The 20,762-nt window shown below is 33.2% G+C and overlaps 1 protein-coding gene across 3 annotated transcripts in view; it reads left to right on the top strand.

The window, feature by feature from the left end:
* Dg (Dystroglycan) overlaps nt 1-20,762 on the top strand; it is a 765,125-nt gene that overhangs the window by 552,952 nt on the left and 191,411 nt on the right. For all 3 annotated transcript variants that reach the window (XM_075310093.1, XM_075310095.1, XM_075310094.1), the window contains one exon: nt 18,863-18,916. The gene's annotated coding sequence lies outside the window, so the exon portion shown is untranslated. The remainder of the gene's footprint in view (nt 1-18,862; nt 18,917-20,762) is intronic.

Raw genomic sequence — 20,762 nt, forward strand, 5'->3', positions numbered from 1 at the left:
GACTAAATTTTCTATAGAGATAAAATTTGGCCAAATTGTTTATAGAAATAATATTGTGACAAAATTTTCTATAGAAATAAAAATTTGACAAAATTTTCTATAGAAATAAAATTTTGACAAAAATTTTCTATAGAAATAAAATTTTTACAAAAATTTTCTATAGAAATAAAATTTTGACAAAATTTACTATAGAAATACAATTTTGACAAATTTTTCTACAGAAATAAAATGTTGACAAAATTTTTCTAAAGAAATACAATTTTGACAAAATTTACTATAGAAATAAAATTTTGACAAATTTTTCTACAGAAATAAAATGTTGACAAAATTTTCTATAGAAATAAAATTTTCACAAAAATTTCTATATAAATACAATGTCCACAAATTTTTCTACAGAAATAAAATGTTGACAAAATTTTTTTATAGAAATAAAATTTTGACAAAATTTTCTATAGAGATAAAATTTGGCCAAATTTTTTATAGAAATAAAATTGTGACAAAATTTTCTATAGAAATAAAAATTTGACAAAATTTTCTATAGAAATAAAATTTTGACAAAAATTTTCTATAGAAATAAATTTTTTACAAAAATTTTCTATAGAAATAAAATTTTGACAAAATTTACTATAGAAATAAAATTTTGACAAATTTTTCTACAGAAATAAAATGTTGACAAAATTTTTCTAAAGAAATACAATTTTGACAAAATTTTCTATAGAAATAAAATTTTGACAAAATTTTCTATAGAAATAAAATTTTGACAAAATTTTCTATAGAAATAAAATTTTAACAAAAATTTTCTATAGAAATAAAATTTTGACAAATTTTTCTACAGAAATAAAATGTTGACAAAATTTTCTATACAAATAAAATTTTCACAAAAATTTCTATATAAATACAATGTCCACAAATTTTTCTACAGAAATAAAATGTTGACAAAATTTTTTTATAGAAATAAAATTTTGACTAAATTTTCTATAGAGATAAAATTTGGCCAAATTGTTTATAGAAATAATATTGTGACAAAATTTTCTATAGAAATAAAAATTTGACAAAATTTTCTATAGAAATAAAATTTTGACAAAAATTTTCTATAGAAATAAAATTTTTACAAAAATTTTCTATAGAAATAAAATTTTGACAAAATTTACTATAGAAATACAATTTTGACAAATTTTTCTACAGAAATAAAATGTTGACAAAATTTTTCTAAAGAAATACAATTTTGACAAAATTTACTATAGAAATAAAATTTTGACAAATTTTTCTACAGAAATAAAATGTTGACAAAATTTTCTATAGAAATAAAATTTTCACAAAAATTTCTATATAAATACAATGTCCACAAATTTTTCTACAGAAATAAAATGTTGACAAAATTTTTTTTATAGAAATAAAATTTTGACAACATTTTCTATAGAGATAAAATTTGGCCAAATTTTTTATAGAAATAAAATTGTGACAAAATTTTCTATAGAAATAAAAATTTGACAAAATTTTCTATAGAAATAAAATTTTGACAAAAATTTTCTATAGAAATAAAATTTTGACAAAAATTTTCTATAGAAATAAAATTTTGACAAAATTTACTATAGAAATAAAATTTTGACAAATTTTTCTACAGAAATAAAATGTTGACAAAATTTTCTATAGAAATAAAATTTTGACAAATTTTTCTACAGAAATAAAATGTTGACAAAATTTTCTATAGAAATAAAATTTTCACAAAAATTTCTATATAAATACAATGTCCACAAATTTTTCTACAGAAATAAAATGTTGACAAAATTTACTATAGAAATAAAATTTTCACAAAAATTACTATATAAATACAATGTCCACAAATTTTTCTACAGAAATAAAATGTTGACAAAATTTTTTATAGAAATAAAATTTTCTATAGAGATAAAATTTGGCCAAATATTTTATAGAAATAAAATTGTGACAAAATTTTCTATAGAAATAAAATTTTGACCAATTTTTCTATAAAGGGTGATACGGTCAAAATATGGTCAAGGGAAAACGTGTGTAAATCGGTGAAATCGTTTATTTAAAAAATCAAATTAAATATCTTTTTCAAGTTCAATTAGTATAAAATTCAGGAGGCCCGGCAGTTCGGATTTTCCAAATCCGAAATGCCGGGCCTCACGCTTGACACCTGCCATCAGATTTTGTACAGCCACCATGTCCACCTTCTTCGCCGCAGAAAGCCAGTTTGCCTTGAACTGCTACTCGTCCTTAGAAGTTTTTTTGGTCTTCTTTAGGTTCGGCTTGACAATAGCCCAGTATTTCTCAATTGGGCGGAGCTCTGGCGTGTTGGGAGGGTTCTTGTCCTTGGGAACCACCTGCACGTTGTTGGCGGCGTACCACTTCATGGCCTTTTTACCGTAATGGCAAGATGCCAAATCCGGCCAAAACAGTACGGAACAACCGTATTTCTTCAGGAAAGGCAGCAGACGTTTATTCAAACACTCTTTCACGTAAATTTCTTGGTTGACAGTCCCGGAAGCTATGAAAATGCTGCTTTTCAAGCCACAGGTACAGATGGCTTGCCAAACCAGATATTTCTTTGCGAACTTTGACAGTTTTATTTACTTGAAAATATCTGCTACCTTTCCCCTTCCTTTTGCCGTATAAAACTCCTGTCCCGGAAGCTGCTTGTAGTCGGCTTTGACGTAGGTTTCGTCGTCCATTACCACGCAGTCAAACTTCGTCAGCATCGTCGTGTACAGCCTCCGGGATCGCGCTTTGGCCGTCGTATTTTGTTTATCATCGCGATTTGGAGTCACTACCTTCTTGTAAGACGATAGTCCGGCTCGTTTTTTGGCTCGATGCACGGTTGTAGACGATACACCCAGCTTATTTGCGGCATCTCGGAGAGAGAGTTTAGGGTTTCGCTTGAAACTACCGGCAACTCTCTTTGTCGTCTCAGCGGCTTCCGGTTTTCGATTTCCCCCCGATCCAGACTTCCTGGCTGTCGACAAACGTTCCCCAAACACTTTAATTACATTTGTAACGGTTGATTTGGCAACTTTTAGCGATTTTGCCAGCTTTGCGTGCGAGTAGCTCGGATTTTCGCGATGCGCGAGCAAAATTTTGATACGCTGCTACTCTTGCTTAGACGGCATTTTGACAACTGAAGAGTGAATTCCAAAATCAAAATAGGAGCAACATTCTACACAAACACACCTTCAAAATGAGGGGTGTTCAGGTTTTTTAAATGCAAAATTGAAAGAAATACGTCAAGTTTATATTGACCAAATTTTTACCGTATCACCCTTCATTCTTATTCAACCGTCGAACGGAACGGACGTGTTTTTTCAATAGCGGATAAACTCATAGTAATAGGTACCTACTACGAATTTCAAGTGTGGTGGGATATTAAGCCACCATGCAGCGAAATTCCAAGTCATCCACTGGGTTGCTAACTTCAGGGCCCAGTGGACGGGTATCGACTGGAGTTATAAATCTGGGCAATGACCAAGAGTTAGGCCCAATTAGTCGACCTGTAGACGGGTCGACAGGTGGCGACACACTGACAAGTCGAACTTTTTCTAAGGTAACGACATCAAAAGGAGGTAATCCCTCACGAAAGAGATTCAAGGAACGCAGAAATGCTTTGTTTATCCTAAAGAAGTTAGGATCAGTCGACCCAAGCACGTTGTCGGCTAAACAAAGCGATTCCTTAAAATGGGCTCAAGGAATTCTTGAGACTGGAAAAAGGGAACGATCGCCGGATGAGCTGCCATCCTCCAAAAGGGATCAAAGATCGTTTGCCTCAGTTGCTAAAGATAGCCTTGTGATGGCTATCATTAATAAAGGAGCATTGGACGGTATGGTTCCAAAGCAAAAATGGGGGGAAATTGAGAATGCTCTATCTGTCGTCTACTCACAGGTACTGGAAAAGTTTCCCGGCCCAGATCCTCGACACCAAGAGGCTGGTTGGTATCAAGGACGATTTAAGCTAGTCGCATTTGAGGACCAGAGGTCTATAGAATGTTTTAAAGCTGCTCTGATACTAATTGGTGAAGTTTGGGAAGGAGCAGCTCTAGAGTTAGTCGAGAAGAAAGACATACCGGCTAGACCTAGAGCACATGCCTGGATACCTGCAAACCCTTCTGACCCTGAATCTATTTTAAATAGACTGAAACGATGCAATCCAGATCTTCCAACAGCTGATTGGAAGGTTGGCCGTTTGGATGAAGTGGATGGACCAAGACGGCATGCAGTGTTTATATTGAACACTCAGTCTTTGCCACATCTGGCAAAGTCCCAGGGCCGTGTATGTTATGGCTTTCATTATATCCAAATGAAGGTGTATAAAAACGATCAGCTAAAGGATTCAGAAATGGACAAGCCTCTGTCTGAATCAGAAGTAAGCGGATCCTCTTGCGAAGTCGAGGGAGATACCAAAGTTGAAGACATGGATAGATACCGTATGCGTGAGGAGGCTTCTATTGCCTCAGAACTCACCAAAGTCGAACCTATGGTTATTGCGAGAGTCACCGATATCTCTGAAGAGGACATTCTTGATGACTCGATCGAAGCGGCTGATGTGACGGTTGTTGAAAATCTCGATGGTCCTACGGATCCTCCAGATAAATCTTCATCATTGTAAGGCTGCATGTGCTGCCTTAAAAGTTCTCCTGATGAAAGGGGACATAGATATAGTTCTTATTCAAGAACCATATGTTTACAAAAACAAAATATGTGAATTAAGTACTCCGGGGTTCAAACTATTGCAGTATACTGGTAATGATGTAAATCGAGCCTGTATAATTGCTAAAAACGAGCTCAATTTGTTTCTGCTTCCCTCAATGTGCAATACAGACACTGTCGTTGCAAGTTTAGAAATAGCCAAATGCAAATATTGGGTATCTTCGGTCTACATGGGACATGACAGGGAGATGCCTCCATATGCCGTTAAGACCTTAGTGGAGGAGTCACTGAAAACAAAGGCGAAACTCATTATGGGATGCGATGCGAATGCACATCATAGTATATGGGGAAGTAGTGATACTAATGCAAGGGGAGAGTCGCTAATAGAGTTTATTTTTGCGTACTAATCTGGTAGTTTGCAACAAGGGAGATGTCCCAACCTTTGTCACTAAAAACAGGCAAGAGGTTTTGGACATCACCTTGGCCTCGCAAGAACTAAATGAAATGATATCTGAGTGGCAGGTTTTAAGTGAACACAGCTTCTCAGATCATCGCTACATCAGTTTCAAATTTGATGTTCATATCACCAAGATCATATTTCCGCCAAATGTTAGGAAAGCTGACTGGAATAGGTATAGGGAATCGTTCAATATGATGATACCGGAAATAACAGAGACAAATATGAGAAATGTGCAAGATATCGAACACGCAGTGGAGCGGATTACTAAGGCCTTCAACATCTCACTGAAAGCTGCATGCCCTAGAGGAAAGCCAAGGGGGAAACATCGACCACCATGGTGGTCTACGGAATTAAGTAATATGAGGAAATCCTGCAGGAAGCTCTTTAACAAGGCAAAGTCCACCAGAGCCCCTGAGGACTGGGACGCTTACAAGAAGAATCTGAGAGGATACAAGCGAGAACTGAGAAAGGCTCAGCATAACTCTTGGAATGCTTACTGCAGCAGTATTGAGAATACGTCCGAGGCTTCCAGACTACGGAAGGTTCTAGCATCCACCAACTCCGCTCCAGGTTTCATTAAAACATCGGAGGGCAATTGGACAACGTCCAGTAAGGAGACGCTGGAGGTACTATTGGACACACATTTTCCTGGAAATCAGACGGTTGAACCATGTACTGGCGGTGCCACAGTTGCTCAGCGGTCGTTTCCTGTCGAGGAAATTGTATCGGAAACTAGAATAAGATGGGCGCTAAATAGCTTTGGACCATTCAAATCCCCTGGACCTGATGGAATTACTCCGGCGGAGTTACAAGCTGTAACTGACAAAATTATCCCCTGGTTGTCGGTGATATATAAAGGATGTATCAACTTATCATATATCCCAGGAAAGTGGAGGGAAACAAAAGTCGTTTTCATACCTAAAGCGGGAAAAGCCTCTCACTCGAGGGCGAAGGATTTCCGACCAATCAGCTTATCCTCATTCCTACTTAAGACTCTGGAGAGGATGATAGATATTTATCTTAGAACTAGCATCGATTCAAGTTTGTTCTCGAAACGACAGCATGCATACTCGAAGGGCAGGTCTACTGAGACCGCACTACATGAACTAGTCAGCTTTATTGAAAGCTCACTATCTGTCAAAGAATACACAATCGTGGCGTTTCTAGACATCGAAGGGGCGTTCAATAATGTCCATCCGAGCTCGATATTAAATGGACTGACAACTCTGAATGTTGATCCATGTATACTCAGGCTGTTAGACGAACTGCTAATGAAGAGACGTATTTCAGCCACACTAGGACAAGCAAACATACAAAGGTATGTGAACAGAGGCACTCCCCAAGGAGGAGTCCTATCACCTCTTCTTTGGAATGTTGCTATAAATAGCCTTCTGGTTACTCTAGAAAAAGAAAGGATAAAAGTGGTGGCATACGCAGATGATGTGGCTCTGGCAGTCAGGGGAAAATTCCCATCCACAATCAGAGATATTATTCAGAGGGCCCTCCGGATGACTGAGAAATGGGCGAAAGACAATGGTCTTGGGGTAAATCCTGCAAAGACAGAATTAGTCATGTACTGCAACGATCGCAAAACTCCCACGGTTAGGCCTATTTCCTTAGGGGGTATTGAAATTCCCTTTGGTGAATGTGCAAAATACCTTGGCGTTATTTTGGACAGGAAGCTGAACTTTAAGCTTAATATTGAAGAAAGAGCGAGAAAGGCAACTGTAGCTTTGTACTCGTGCAAAAAGGCAATAGGAAAAAAGTGGGGACTGAAACCAAAAATTGTGCATTGGCTATACACGGCAGTGGTTAGACCTATAATGCTATATGGTGTTGTAGTCTGGTGGCCGGCACTTCAGAAACCGACTTGTTTAGATAAAGTTCAGCGTATGGCGTGTTTGTGTATTTCAGGCGCATTCAGCAAGACAGGAACAAATTCCCTTAATGTCGTGCTGCATCTATTGCCTTTAGACATTTTGGCCAAACAGTCAGCTGCAACAACGGTTGTGCGGTTGCGCGAACTATCGCTGTGGTCGGAAAAAGGTTACGGTCACAGTTCTGTCCTCAAAACAATGCCAGATGTGCCTAACGTAGTGGATTACACTTTGGCGAGTCCACTTTTCGACAAAAAGTTTGAGACTCTAATCCCCAACAGTGAGGCGTGGTGCACACAGACCCCGGGGAATAAAGAATATATAGATTTCTACACTGATGGCTCCAAATTGGATGGACAAGTGGGGTTCGGAGTATATTCTAATGATCTGGAACTTCGAATAGCGAAAAGATTACCTAATCACTGTAGTGTTTTTCAGGCTGAAATATTAGCAATAAGAGAGGTGGCGAATTGGCTGAGAAGTAATGTTCCAAAAAATGTGGGCATTAATATATACTCAGACAGTCAACCTGCAATAAAATCCTTGGACTCTGTGTTCCTCAACTCGAAAACGGCCATCGACTGCCGCAAATCTCTCAATGAGATGGCTGAGCAGTACAATATTCACCTAATATGGGTGCCTGGCCATAGGAACATACCGGGGAACTGCGAAGCGGATGAGTTGGCAAGGCTAGGGACTACCTTACATATTCCAGGGGAACTAGAATTTGTTGGTATGCCCCTAGCTACCTGCAAGCTCATGCTGCGTGAGAAGGCTGTTATGATGGCAAATGTTCGATGGGAGAATTGCAAGGGTTGTAACGACACCAAGCAAATATGGCCCCATTTCAACTTAAACCGCACACTAGATATGCTAATGTTCTCGAGACGTCAGATATCACTCCTGATATCTGCTATAACGGGTCGCTGCCTGATAGGCGATTTTGCAAAAACTATTGGCGCGAAGTATAATGACTATTGTATGAGCTGTCATGATGCGGAGGAAAAAGAATCAATTAAACACCTCTTGTGTGAGTGTCCTGCATTTTGTGTAAAGCGCAAGCAACTTTTAGGAGCATATAGCTTCAGATTACTGGCGGATCTGGAAAACGTTAACTTAAGCAGTCTGCTACTGTTTTTGGAACAATCTGGTTGGTTCAACAAAGAAAAATAATCAAGAAGGTTCAGCGGTTAAAACTAGAAGTGCCCATATGTAATAGGTACTTTTAGTTAATGTGGTATCACAATGGACTGAATAGTCTAAGTGAGCCTGAATCTTAATCGGGCTGCCACTTTAACCTAACCTAACCTAACCGTATCACCCTTTAGATTACTGGCGGACCTGGAAAAGTTAACTTAAGCAGTTTGTTAATGCTTTTGGAGCAATCTGGTTGGTTCAACAAAAGTAAATAATAGAGAAGGTTCAGTGGTTAAGACTAGAAGTGCCCATATGTAATAGGTACTTTTAGTTAAATGTCGCATCACAATGGACTGAATAGTCTAAGTGAGCCTGAAATTTAATCGGGCTGCCACTTTAACCTAACCTAAACTAACCTACACGCAAAGAAAAAAACGTTTGGAAAACGTGTACCGAAAACGTTTTTCTGTTGTTAGAGTTTTTTGAATTGCTTCGAAAATTTTCAACTTTTATCACCAAAAAAATTCGTTTGTTACAAAATTTTTATTTTTTCAATAAAAAAAGTTATTTTTGAAACAACAACACAGTCCATTTCGTTTATATCAAACACTGCTCTTTTCTGACTTTAGGTCTTTAATAAGACACATTTTTTAGTTCAAAATTTACTATACTACAATGTAATATTGAACATTTTTTTTTCAGAATCTTCCGCACATATCTGCAATATATGTAAAAAAAAAAAAAACTAAAAAAACTTTGGTCGAAGCAGGGATCGAACCAACGACCCTTGGCATGCAAGTCGGACGTAGCAACCACTGCTCCACGGTGCCAAACTAAATGTTTGTTTCTGTTAAATAAACTTTGTTTATTCGGTTCGTGGGCGCCGCAAGCTATGCTATATAAATATAACTTATATGGATATTTATCTATTGATGACCATAACAGGTACATAGCTCAGTGGTTAGTGTGTTGGCTTACAAAGTGCATGGTCCGCGGTTCGATTCTCCGTCCAGGCGAAAGGTAAAAAAATTTAAAAAATGTATAAAATCGTATAATTTCTTCTACATTCTTGGTATTACAGGAAAAGGTGTTAAGAACTAAAAAACCTCGTGGATGTGAGAAAGATGTGAGGGAAAATGCAATTTGCAAGAAAACAATTTTTTTTTTGAGTTTGTCTTTATGAAATTGTTTTTACATCCTGGAAAAGAATAAACGTTTATCACAAAAAGTATATACTTTTCTTCCAAATACACCTCCTTACAGCGAAAAGCAAATGAGAAACGAAATTTGTTTGTCTAAAATTTCGTTTGGGAGGAAAGAATTATTTTTTTGTGTGTACTGTAGAAATAAAATTTTGACAAAATTTTCTATAGAAATTATATTTTGACAAAATTTAACCCAACGACGCGTCGTCATTGTATCTCAATTCACTTACTTTCATGACATTGAGTAAATTACTTACTGCCCTTTAAATAAAATATCTACGATGGGTCTTTTATATTTGTATTTTATGGTGAATATATTGTACATTTTCTCTCCAATGAAATTAAATGAGCATTATGTACTTGAGTTTTTTTGTTATTGTAATGCTATCAATATTATCCCATACCGTCTCGATTGCAACAACATTATCATGGCTTCATTATTATGTGGTTGTGCTATTACATTTAAATCTTTTTATTTATGTAGATGTTGTAACGGTAATTAATACAAGTTTTGCTATTTTTTGAAATCGGTCCACCAACAATGCCCCCACTTGATTTGAGCCATCAGCAACAATTTTCACAGATACACGACCATGCCACACATTGCGAATAGCTCGACCGACCGATCGTCTGCACTTGAATGTCAATAAAGAATTCAAGTTTATTGTTCACACGCAAACACATACTCACACTTGCATATGCATATACTCTCACTGCTCTAGTCATTCTCTACCCATCCAATAACTCCCCATTCACTCTCGTTGGTTACTAATGCTTCGGTTATGCATATAGCCCATAAAAATGCATTGTTATAGTTGTTTGTGTGTGTTTCGATGTTGCAGCATTAAAAGTGTTGCTGCATTGCTCTAGCCTAGCTCGCCTCCATTCATTATAAAATGAGAAGGTTACAAACAAGTTTTTTGGCTATGTCAATTCTTTGTTACTGTTGTTGTAGTTTTCATTGTCGTTGCAGAAATTAGCTTTTAATTATTTGCAGAATAGTTGATGCTTTGTTTTTGTGGTTTTTTAACATTGCATTACTTTCTCATTAAAATGTTACTGTCTGTGTTGCCATTGGTAATGAGAATGAGACTTTGAGAATATGCATTGGGAGGATGGCGGCCATTCATTCATTAATTATGTAAAATGTTGCTACAAATTGCTCCTGAATGTGTAATTAGCTAATCTTCAACGTGAAATTACTGCAGCTAGGTAATTGCAAATAAATGACATTTTTTTTTTTGTTGGAAGATAGTTGGAGTTTTATGTCGGATTAAAAGCTCTTTAAAATATGTTTTTATAGGAAAATATGTGTATTTAATTTAATGGGAAAATAAGCGAAATCAATAGATGTGAACGTTTATGTTCATTAATATGGATTTTGAAATTTTATAACAAGGTACCTCAGTTCGTGTTCGTACTGGATTCTATTTATCCACAATGCCGGAAAGAGTGCAGCCGAAAAAAAAAACAAACAATGTATTCTTTATTTAATTGGGATAAATAATTTTTAATTTTCAAACACTTTGACATTATTTGTTAATTTAATTAATCAAATTTTTAATTGGAATTATTTGGGTGAAATGTTTTGTTTGTGTTGTGAATAAAAAATAAAGAACGAATGCTCAATTCTTACCAGCGGCGGAATTTGTTTTTAAAGAAAATTACATAGACATTTTCCCTCTATAGAATATTTCTCAGAAATTTTGGCTTTAGAGAAAATTTCATAAAGATTTAGATAGCCTTTAGAGAAAATTTCAAGGAAATTTTGCTTTTATAGAAAATTTAATAGCAATTTTGTCTTTACAGAAAATTTAATAGAAATTTTGTCTTAACAGAAAATTTCATATAAATGTTGTCTGAAGAAGAAATTTCATAGAAATTTTGTCCTTAGAGAAAATTTCATAGAAATTTTGTCCTTAGAGCAAATTTCATAGAAATTTTGTCCTTAGAGAAAATTTCATAGAAATTTTGTTTTTAGAGAAAATTTCATAAACATTTCTTCGTTATAGAAATTATCATAGAAATGTTGTCTTTAGAGAAAATTTCATAGAAATTTTGTCTTTAGCGAAAATTTCATAAATATTATGTCTTTATAGATTCTGAACTTCTGTATTTTTAAACAAGTAAGGAAAGTCTAAAGCCGGGTGGGGCCGCCCGACTGGCACCACTGGCACCACTTTGTAGATCTAAATTTTCGATACCATATCACATCCGTCAAATGTGTTGGGTGCTATATATAAAGGTTTGTCGCAAATACATACATTTAAATATCACTCGATTTGGACAGAATTTGATAGACTTTTACAAAATCTATAGACTCAAAATTTAAGTTGGCTAATGCACTAGGATGGAACACAATTTTAGTAAAAAAATATGGGAAACATTTAAATCAGAAGCAATTTTAAGGAAACTTCGCAAAAGTTTATTTAAGATTTATCGCTCGATATATAAAGGGTGATACGGTCAAAATTTGGTCAATATAAACTTGACGTATTTCTTTCAATTTTGCATTTAAAAAACCTGAACACCCCTCATTTTGAAGGTGTGTGTGTGTGTAGAATGTTGCTCCTATTTTGATTTTGGAATTCACTCTTCAGTTGTCAAAGTGCCATCCAAGCTAGAAGAGCAGCGTATCAAAATTTTGCTCGCGCATCGCGAAAATCCGAGCTACTCGCACGCAAAGCTGGTAAAATCGCTAAAAGTTGCCAAATCAACTGTTACAAATGTAATTAAAGTGTTTGGGGAACGTTTGTCGACAGCCAGGAAGTCTGGATCGGGGGGAAATCGAAAACCGGAAGCCGCTGAGACGACAAAGAGAGTTGCCGGTAGTTTCAAGCGAAACCCTAAACTCTCTCTCCGAGATGCCGCAAATAAGCTGGGTGTATCGTCTACAACCGAGCATCGAGCCAAAAAACGAGCCGGACTATCGACTTACAAGAAGGTAGTGACTCCAAATCGCGATGATAAACAAAATACGACGGCCAAAGCGCGATCCCGGAGGCTGTACACGACGATGCTGACGAAGTTTGACTGCGTGGTAATGGACGACGAAACCTACGTCAAAGCCGACTACAAGTAGCTTCCGGGACAGGAGTTTTATACGGCAAAAGGAAGGGGAAAGGTAGCAGATATTTTCAAGCACATAAAACTGTCAAAGTTCGCAAAGAAATATCTGGTTTGGCAAGCCATCTGTACCTGTGGCTTGAAAAGCAGCATTTTCATAGCTTCCGGGACTGTCAACCAAGAAATTTACGTGAAAGAGTGTTTGAATAAACGTCTGCTGCCTTTCTTGAAGAAACACGGTTGTTCCGTACTGTTTTGGCCGGATTTGGCATCTTGCCATTACGGTAAAAAGGCCATGGAGTGGTACGCCGCCAACAACGTTCAGGTGGTTCCCAAGGACAAGAACCCTCCCAACACGCCAGAGCTCCGCCCAATTGAGAAATACTGGGCTATTGTCAAGCGGAACCTAAAGAAGACCAAAAAAACTGCTAAGGACGAGCAGCAGTTCAAGGCAAACTGGCTTTCTGCGCGAAGAAGGTGGACAAGGTGGCTGTACAAAATCTGATGGCCGGTGTCAAGCGTGTGGCCCGGCAATTCGGATTTGGAAAAGCGAAAGCCTAACTGAATATTTTTCCTGAATTTTATACTAATTGAACTTGAAAAAGAAATTTAATTTGATTTTTTAAATAAACGATTTCACCGATTTACACGCGTTTTCCCTTGACCAAATTTTGACCGTATCACCCTTTATGTATTAGTAGTTTAGGAAAATTAGAGTCATTTTTACAACTTTTCGACTAAGCAGTGGCGATTTAACAAGGAAAATGTTGGTATTTTGACCATTTTTGTCGAAATCAGAAAAACATATATATGGGAGCTATATCTAAATCTGAACCGATTTCATCAAATTTGGCACACATGACTATATTACTAATTGTACTCCTAGTGCAAAATTTCACGCAAATTGGGCCAAAACTCTGGCTTCTGGGGCCATATAAGTCCATATCGGGCGAAAAATATATATGGAAGCTATATCTAAATATAAACCGATTTCAATCAAATTTTGCACACTTGACTATACTACCAATTGTACTCCTTGTGCAAAATTTCAACCAAATTCGGGCAAAAATCTGGCTTCTAGGGCCATATAAGTTCATATCGGGAGAAAGATATATATGGGAGCTACATCTAAATCTGAACCGATTTTAATCAAATTTTGCACACTTGACTATACGACTACACGCAAAGAAAAAAAAAACGTTTGGAAAACGTGTACCGAAAACGTTTTTCTTTTGTTAGAGTTTTTTGAATTGCTTCGAAAAGTATACACTTTTATCACCAAAAAAAATCGCTTGTTACACAATTTTTATTTTTTCAATAAAAAGAGTTATTTTTGAACCAACAACACAGTCCATTTCGTTTATATCAAACACTGTTATTTTCTCACTTTAGGTCTTTAATAAGACACATTTTACAGTTCATAGTAAAAATTTAATATAGTAGAATGTAATGTTGAAATTTTTTTCCGAATCTTCCGACCATATCTGGAATATATGTAAAAAAAAAAAAAAACAAAAACTTTGGTCGAAGCAGGGATCGAACCCACGACCCTGTCGGACGTAGCAACCACTGCTCCACGGTCCCAAACTAAATGTATTTTTCTGTTAAATAAACTTTGTTTAATCGGCTCGTGGGCGCCGCAAGCTATGCTATATTAATATAACTTATATGGATAATTAGCTATTGATGACAATAACAGCTACGTAGCTCAGAGGATAGTGTGCTGCCTTACAAATCGCATGGTCCGCGGTTCGATTCTCAGTCCAGGCGAAAGGTAAAAAAAAATAAAAATTTATAAAATCGTATAATTTCTTCTACATTGTTTGTATTACAGAAAAAGGTGCTAAGAACTAAAAAACTTCGTGGAAGTGAGAAAGATGTGAGGGAAAATGCAATCAGCAAGAAAAAAATTTTTTTGAGTTAGTCTTTATGAAATTGCTTTTACATCCTGGAAAAGAATAAACGTTTATCACAAATAGTATATACTTTTCTTCCAAATACACTTTTTTCTTTTCTTCCAATTACACTTCGTTTGGGAGGAAAGAATTATTTTTTTGCGTGTAAGTTTTATGTTTGTACAAAATTTCAAGCAAATCGGTATAAAACTCTGGCTGCAGGATCCATATTAGTACATATCGGGCGAAAGATATGTATGGGAGCTATATCTAAATCTGAACCGATTTCTTCCAAAATCAATAGGGTTCTATTGTGACCCAAATTTGGAACATGTGCCAAATTTGAAGGCGATTGGACTTAAATTGCGACCTAGACTTTGATCACACAAATGTGTTCACAGACAGACGGACGGACGGACAGACGGACATGGTTACAGGGAACCACCCTCAGCATTATTGCCAAAGACACCATGTGTCTATCTCGTCTCCTTCTGGGTGTTACAAACATATGCACTAACTTATAATACCCTGTTCCACAGTGTGGCGCAGGGTATAAATATGGAAAACATTTAAATCTGAAGCAATTTTAAGGAAACTTCGCAAAAGTTTATTTATGATTTATCGCTCGATATATATGTATTAGAAGTTTAGGAAAATTAGAGTTATTTTTACAACTTTTCGACTAAGCAGTGGCGATTTGACAAGGAAAATGTTGGTATTTTGACCATTTTTGTCGAAATCAGAAAAACATATATATGGCAGCTATATCTAAATCTGAACCGATTTCAACCAAATTTGGCACGCAATTCTAATTCTACAATTCTAATTCTACTCCCTGTGCAAAATTTTAACTAAATCGGAGTTAAAAATTGGCCTCTGTGGTCATATGAGTTTAAATCGGGCGAAAGCTATATATGGGAGATATATCTAAATCTGAACCGATTTCAACCAAATTTGGCAAGCATAGCTACAATGCTAATTCTACTCCCTGTGCAAAATTTCAACTAAATCGGACCAAAAATTGGCCTCTGTGGTCATATGAGTGTAAATCGGCCGAATGCTATATATTGGAGCTATATCTAAATCTGAACCGATTTCAACCAAATTTTGCACGCAAAGCAACAATGCTAATTCTACTCCCTGTGCAAAATTTCAACTAAATCGGAGCAAAAAATTGGCCTCTGTGGTCATATGAGTGTAAATCGGCCGAAAGCTATATATGGGAGCTATATCTAAATCTGAACCGATTTCAACCAAATTTGGCACGCATAGCTACAGTGCTAATTCTACTGCCTGCGTAAAATTTCAACCAAATTGGGGTAAAGCTCTGGCTTCTGGGACCGTATTAGTCCATATCGGGCGAAAGATATATATGGGAGCTATATATAAATCTGAAGCGATTTCAATCAAATTTGGCACACTTTACTACACTAGTAATTGTACTCCTAGTGCAAAATTTCAACCAAATTGGGGTAAAACTCTGGCTTCTGGGACGGTATTAGTCCACATCGGGCGAAATATATATATGGTAGCTATATCTAAGACTGAACCGATTTCTTCCAAAATCAATAGGGATCTATTCTGAGGCAAAGCACATACTTGTGCCAAATTTGAAGTCGATTGGACTAAAACTGCGACCTAGACTTTGATTACAAAATGTGTTCACGGACAGACGGACATGGCTATATCGACTCAGGAACCCACCCTGAGCATTTTTGCCAAAGACACCATGTGTCTATCTCGTCTCCTTCTGGGTGTTGCAAACATATGCACTAACTTATAATACCCTGTTCCACAGTGTGGCGCAGGGTATAAAAATTTTTATAGAAATTTAAAGTATATTTTATTGAAATTTTGTCTTTAGAGAAAATTTCATAGAAATGTTGTCAAAGAAATTTTGACTTTAGAGAACATTTCATAGAAATTTTTTATTTAGAGGAAATTTCATAGAAATTTTATCTTTAGATAAATAGAAATTTTATCTTTCGAAATTTTTTCCGTTAGAGAATATTTCATTTTGTTTATTACGAAAATTTCATACAAGTTATATTTTTAAAGAAAATTTCATAAAAATGTTGTCTAGCAAAATTTGCATACAAGTTTTGTCTTTAGAGAAATTGTCATGAAAATGTTGTCTTTTGAAAAAATTTTATAAAAATTTGGTATTAAAAGAAAATTTCGTAGCAATTTTGTCTTTGGAGAAAATTTCATAGAAACCTTGTCTTTGAAGATTATTTTATAGAAATTTTGTTTTTAGAAAAATTTTGTAGAAATGTTGTCTTTATAGAACATTTCATAAAAATGTTTTCTTTAGAGAAAATTTCATAATAATTTTTTCTTTAGTTAAATTTTTACAGCAGTTTTGTCTTTGTAGAAAATGTCATTGAAATTTTGTCTCTAGAGAAAATTTTGTCTTTAACAAAATTTCGTAGACATTTAATGAAAATTTCATAACTATTTTGTCTTTAGAGAAAATTTCATAAAAAAAAAACTATTCTTAGTTAAATTTTTATAGCAGTTTTGTCTTTACAGAAAATTTCATTGAAATTTTGTCTTTATAGAAAATTGCATTGAAATTTTGTATTTTTAATTTTTTCATTTTAGAAATTGTCTGTCTTTATAGAAAATTTCATAGCAATGTTATCTTTCGAGAAAATTTCATAGAAAATTTATCTTCAGAAAAAATTTCATTGAAATTCTGTATTTTTAAAAATTTTTCACTTTAGAAATTGTCTGTATAGAAAATTTCATTGAAATGTTGTCTTTAGAGAAAATTTCATTGAAATTCTGTATTTGTAAAAATTTCCATAGAACTTTTGTCCTTAGAGAAAATTTCATATAAATTTTGTCCTTAGAGAAAATTTCATAGAAATTTTGTCTTTTGAGAAAATTTTATAAAAATTTTGTATTTAAAGAAAATTTCGTAGCAATTTTGTCTTTGGAGAAAATTTCATAGAAATCTTGTCTTTGGAGATTATTTTATAGAAATTTTGGTTTTAGAAAAATTTTGTAGAAATGTTGTCTTTGGAGAAAATTTTATAGAAAATTTGTCTTTAGAGAAAATTTTATAAAAAAAAGTTTGTCTTTGTAGAAAATTTCATAAAAATGTTTTCTTTAGAGAAAATTTCATAATATTTTTTTTTTTGTAGTTAAATTTTTACAGCAATTTTGTCTTTGTTGGGGCCTAATCCCAACTCTCCGGCCTTAGTCAAACAACACTTAGAGGTGCCCGAATGGATTGTACTTTACCCTGGTGTAACACCATTTGTAATGGGCATAAAATTAACTCACTCTCGAAGGGGCAAATCACTTATCCAACACTAACTATATCTGTCACTTAATGTTTGCCGTCGTTGTCGATTTCTTATTAGAATTATTCTGTTTAATTATTTACAAACTTTCACTGATTGGTTCTACTTTTCGTACACCGACGATGGTTGAGCTTCGCGCTCTATGATAATTTGTTCTTAAGTACTGCTTCTATTATTCTTTTTCTCATCTCCTCTTTAGACTACAGTGATCCCTTCGGATCACCCAACGTTGATCCGAAGGGATCACAACTTTTGGAGAAAATTTTATAAAAAAATTGTCTTTATAGAGAATTTCATAGAAATGTTGTCTTTAGAGAAAATTTTTTATAAAATTTTTTTCTTTAGTTAAATTTGTAGAAAATGTCATTGAAATGTTGCCTTTAGAGAAAATTTTGTATTTAACAAAATTTCGCAGACATTTTGTGAAAATTTCATAGAAATTTTATCTTAATAGAAAATTTCATAGAAATTTTATCTGTAGATAAAATTTCATAAAATTTTGTCTATAGAGAAAACTTCATAACTATTTTGTCTTTAGAGAAAATTTCATAAAAAAAAAACTATCTTTAGTTAAATTTTTATAGCAGTTTTGTCTTTATAGAAAATTTCATTGAAATTTTGTATTTTTAATTTTTTCATTTTAGAAATTGTCTTTATAGAAAATTTCATAGAAATGTTATCTTTCGAGAAAATTTCATATAAAATTTATCTTCAGAAAAAATTTCATTGAAATTTTATCTTCAGAAATTGTAGAAATTTGTCTTTCGTTATAGAAAATTTCAGTGAAATTCTGTATTTTTAAAAATTGTTCACTTTAGGAAATGTCGTTATAGAAAATTTCATAGAAATGTTGTCTTTAGAGAAAATTTCATTGAAATTCTGTATTTGTAAAAATTTCCATATAAATTTTGTCCTTAGAGAAAATTTCACAAAAATTTTGTCTTTACAGAAAATTTCATAGAAATAATATTACATCTTTACAACGAAACATCAAGATGTGTCATATTTTGTGCGTAAAGCTATTCGTTGTTTAGAAAATATATAAACGAATCTACACACAGTCGAATTTGGTTTTATTAAACTTTAAATACATCCAAACGCAAATGCTTTTTGTGCTCTATAAATAATATAATTTGTTGTTAGTAATCCAAATATCATGTAGCTATCATTTCGCTCATTACAAAATTGTCATCATATTTTAACCATACCCCTTCTATACCTAATGTAATTATATTGATCATTTTTTTTGCAGATCCGGTACATGAAAGAATTTTATGGGAGTTATATTTTCCCATTAGTAAGAAATGTAAGTAAAATTAATTTTCCTATATTATTAAGTTAAAGAAAAAAATGGTATGCCAATAAATATTATTTCTCAATTATTCATTCATTCACCATTAAACTTTTTATGAGAAATTCTCTATCGTCTTCTTTTAAACGACTTTTTCACTAACTTCACGCACCATTTATCCATCCATGGTCATCAATGGAGACATCGACTCGCATTCGGTTCTATTTGAATTTTATTTTGGTTTTTCTTTTTGTTTTCGAAATTTGATCGATGATCTAATGAAAGTCTTTTTTGAAAATCGTCCATGCACAGGCCATAGCTGTCGACCAGTGGCTGCATTTTATGTGATCGTAAATTACAACACTTTTGTTGATAGAATTCTCTAACAAATTTCGAACGCATTCACATAAAAAAGACATAAACTAAAAGTTTATATATTTTTAATAGAATCAATGCGACATAAATCTTTTGACATAATTATCGAATACTAAAGCAATCGATTAAGCGAAAGAGAATATAAAAAAACAAAAACAAATCAAACAATATCACAATTGGACAGTGTTTAGAGAAAGGAATATTTCTTATACACAGGGAGAAATTAGTGTCTTCAGTATGGTTAATGTCAATTTATCAATATTCAATATTATTTCTATAGAAAATATTGTCAAAATTGTATTTCTATAGTAAATTTTGTCAAAATTTTATTTCTATAGAAAATTTTGTCAAAATTTTATTTCTTTAGAAAATTTTGTCAAAATTTTATTTCCATAGAAAATTTTGTCAAAATTTTATTTCTTTAGAAAATTTTGTCAAAATTTTATTTCGTTAGAAATTTTGTCAAAATTTTATTTCTTTAGAAAATTTTGACAAAATTTTATTTCTTTAGAAATTTTGTCAAAATTTTATTTCTATAGAAATTTTGTCAAAATTTTATTTCTTTAGAAAATTTTGTCAAAATTTTATTTCTATAGAAAATTTTGTCAACACTTTTCTTTCTATAGACAATTTTGTCAAAGTTTTATGTCCACAGAAAATTTTCTCAAAATTTTATTTCTAAAGAAAATTTTGTCAAATTTTTATTTCTATAGAACATTTTGTCAAAATTTTATTTCTATGGAAAATTTTCTCAAAATTTTATTTCTATGGAAAAATTTGTCAAAATTTTATTTTCATAGAAACACAAAAGAATTCTATAGAAATAAAATGTGGACAATATTTCCTATAGAAATAAAATTTTGTCAAAATTTTTATTTCTATTGACAATTTTGTCAAAATTTTATGTATTTAGAAAATTTTGTAAAAATTTTACATCTACAGAAAATTTTGTCAACATTTAATTTTTATAGAAAATTTTGTCAAAATTTTAGTTCTATAGACAATTTTGTCAAAATTTTATATCTGAAGACAATTTTGTCAAAATTTTATGTCTATAGAAAATTTTCTCAAAATTTTATTTCTATACAAAATTTTGTGAAAATTTTATTTCTATTTTATTTCTGTAGAAATTTTTGTAAAAATTTTATCTCTAAAGAAAATTTTGTCAAAATTTTATTTCTATAGACAATTTTGTCAAAATTTTATTTCTATAGACAATTTTGTCAAAAGTTTATGCCTGAAGACAATTTTGTCAAAATTTGATGCCTATAGAAAATTTTCTCAAAATTTTATTTCTATACAAAATTTTGTCAAAATGTTACTTCTATAGAAAATTTTGTCAAAATTTTATTTCTGTAGACAATTTTGTCAATATTTTATTTCTATAGAATATTTTGTCGAAATTTTTTTTACACAATTTTTGCAAAATTTAATTTCTATAGAGAATTTTGTCAAAATTTTATTTCTTTAGGAAATTTTGTCAATT

The sequence above is a fragment of the Haematobia irritans genome, chromosome 5 (assembly GCF_050003625.1).
Source record: "Haematobia irritans isolate KBUSLIRL chromosome 5, ASM5000362v1, whole genome shotgun sequence".
Lineage (NCBI taxonomy): Eukaryota > Metazoa > Arthropoda > Insecta > Diptera > Muscidae > Haematobia > Haematobia irritans.